This window comes from Mustela lutreola, chromosome 1 (assembly GCF_030435805.1).
Source record: "Mustela lutreola isolate mMusLut2 chromosome 1, mMusLut2.pri, whole genome shotgun sequence".
Lineage (NCBI taxonomy): Eukaryota > Metazoa > Chordata > Mammalia > Carnivora > Mustelidae > Mustela > Mustela lutreola.
Window position 1 is genome coordinate 60016769 of NC_081290.1, and position 3133 is coordinate 60019901.

Sequence of the window (3133 nt, forward strand, 5' to 3'; positions counted from 1 at the left end):
AAGCCAGCTGAAGTTGATTAATATATACTGTTAACACATTTTTCAAATAGTTTCATTAGCAGGGGGCACAGATAGTTTTGCACAGTTGAAACTAAAGCATAGCCGATTTTGTATTTTGCCTTTCACTGTTTGTTGTATTGAATCAATTGAATGATTCTATCATAAGTATGTTTTGAGGGTACCATATCATCTTTATCAAATAAAGTAAAAGAAAACCATTGCAGAGAGTTAATGGGCCAATTACTTCTAATTTGGGTAATTAGAAATGTAGTCTGTGAGTAAGCTTAACTATTTCATAGTTAGTTTAGGAGGGACAGGACACAGTCTCCTAATTTCCTATGTGCAGCCTTGCTCTTGGGTCAAACCATAGGGAACTTGTATCAGAGATGGCGTATCCATAGAAATGTCCCTTGCTAGTCTTAGCTTACCGATAACCAATGCTGTGGCTGGACCCGCCTTCATGGCTTTTACAATTGCAAGACTTCTTCCACAAAACCATTAGGAAACTCAAAGAGACGAGGTTTACTACTTACAAGTCTGGAACTCACAAGGCACGTGCAGGGTCACACAGCACGGTAGCTGGGAGGGAAGGAGAGAGAGAGAGAGCACAGGATGGGATTCTGTTTCTGTTGGGGTTGAAACTGGGGAACTAGAGTTTGTGGATTCAATCTTAATCTGAGGATTTAGCAGTGTTAGAAAAGAAACAATCGAAGCTTGAATCAGACACTGACATTACAGAAACAAACAAACAACAAAACAAAAAAACAAACCTCTCAGAGCTTACACTATGAGAAGATATAAAAAATAAAAATCTCAGTAAATACAGCTTATGAACCAAAGGACTTGATTAAAAACTTTGTAAAGGTCTATCTCAACCAACTTAGAAATAGTCTATCCCCATTTTTCTTCTTAATTTTTAAAAGTATAAATATGTTCTAAAATCTTGAAGTCCACTTGAGAATGACTCATTAGTTTAAATTGTGTAGTAATAAGAGTTGTTTAAGATACATTTTCCCCCATCATGTGTGGGAATTTAGACATAATCACCAAGAGCTAATGAGGTTATGTATTCAAGAACCCCTTGACCTAGCCTGTGATCCAGTCCTGCTTCTTCTGATGGCTCTGTTGGGCCTCAGAGCAGATGGCCAGGTTTCCCTTGTGACTATCCCATCTGTCTGAGGGAACGAAATTCCCAGCTGAGAGCAATTAGAAGCCATATTAATACCCTGGCAAGGCCGGTTAAGACCAGTTGGGTGGTCTGCTGGCTGGAGGCTGAACAATCTCGCCATCAGTTAGGCTCATAAGCCAGACATTCCCAAAGAAGCCAGAGCATTCAGGAACTTACGGCTTCAACTGGTGTTGAAGAGTGTTTGTTTTCACTTTAAAAAGTGAATTTAGGTTGGATAGAGAGAGCTTTCCTATAAACAACGGGGAACAGTGCTCATTCACCTTCCCCTTTTCTTAGTCCATCCCCCTTCAACACCGTCATGGATTTTTATAGGAAATAGGAGTTTTTCTTCCAGATGTATTGAAATGTTGGTGGGTGAAAGAGAGGAAGCTACAAGCAAATAGCTCCATTATCCTTCGGTGGCATATTATGTGGGGCACAAAATCATATTCATTTATTTCAAATAATATGTCCTGTCAAGAGGCCTGGCGTATCAACTTTGATGTGACTTGATTATTCAGAGGAATTTGGGAGAATTCAGCTTGCTACCCTGCATGTATATTGACTTTTACTGTTTCAAACCCTCACCTTATAATATGTCATTTAATCTTCACAAATATTATTTTCTTCTTGTTTTCTTTGGTAAAATAAATGTAAATGAGGCTAAGGGGAACCAGAAAATGTACTAGGACATCAGCATGAGTATAATGTTTTGTTTGTAGTTCATTAGGGGCGCCAATAGAGCTTCCTAGTTTTATTTTGTTTTGTTTTTATTTTTGTTTTTTTGAAAACAGGGTTGCTGCATCCATACAAATCACACTGCTTGTGTATTAGAGTAACTCACATCCTGGGGGGTGGTTCCCCCAAAACATTCAGTGACAGTTTTTCAAGAAAATTCCTTCATGGTCTTATACAGCATCCAAACCAGATGCTGTCGTGCTCGCTTCAGCAGCACATATACTAAAATTGGAACGATACACAGAAGATTAGCATGGCCCCTGCACAAGGATGACACCCAAACCAGATGCTGTCTCAAAAGTGTCTACAGATCTCTCCTCTCCCAGATCTTTGGGGATCCATCTCGCAAATCATGTATGAACAATATGCCAAAGTTTGCCCATTATAACAAGACAACCCCTTGCTCAGTCAAAATCCAGTAGAAGACAGACTCATTACAAGATTATTTTGCAAACTGGCCCTTATCTCTCATGCTAATATAAGCCCTTTCTACATTTATTTGTATGAAAATTAATTTACCACGTTAAATCTGGTGGAATACGTTGACTCCTCTATCTTCTATATTTTATTTTAGGATACATTAAAAGAATAACACAATTCAAGCATGTATTGTCTTTGCATGTATTATATGCATGTGATGTCCAGCAATATACAGAAAGCAAATAATGAAAAGCAAGACCCACTCCTCTAACCTACCACTTTCCTGTGTATCTCAAAATAATATGAGTATGCTATTTTAGTTGTTAACATTTGATGCTTTCTATTAAATTTTTATTATGATGGATGTCTATTTCTCTTATGTATGTCCTCTTACTTTCTTGTATGCCATCCTCCACCTTCTTTTAATATTGCATTATATTCACTTCCTCTCTGGTTAACTGCAAATTCAAACAACATTCTTATGCCTACAGTTCTATCCTGACAACAGTATATGATAACCCCAGGCTTCCCATATTCCACCACATCCCTTTGAATCTCTCAACATTTGAGCTATTATTTTCCAATCTTAGTGTGCATATTTTCATTCTAGTTTGTAGTCACAGATAAGTCCACAGTTTATTTACATATTGGTTCCGAAAGCAGGAACAAATATAAAGCATAGCTTAGACAAAAAATTACTAAAAAAAATTAGTAATTTTTTTTGACTGCAAAGTGAAATTTCACAGGATTTTTGTAGATTGCAGGTACACAGGGGAAAACAAAAACAAAAAACAAAAAACAAAACTT

At 37.3% G+C, this 3133-nt stretch overlaps 1 non-coding gene across 1 annotated transcript; it reads left to right on the forward strand.

Annotated features, from left to right (window-relative positions):
- The first annotated feature begins 2104 nt into the window (after positions 1 to 2104).
- Positions 2105 to 2212, forward strand: LOC131822874 (U6 spliceosomal RNA). The gene has a single exon (XR_009350357.1). It is a non-coding gene; the product is annotated as a U6 spliceosomal RNA (small nuclear RNA).
- The last annotated feature ends 921 nt before the right edge of the window (positions 2213 to 3133 follow it).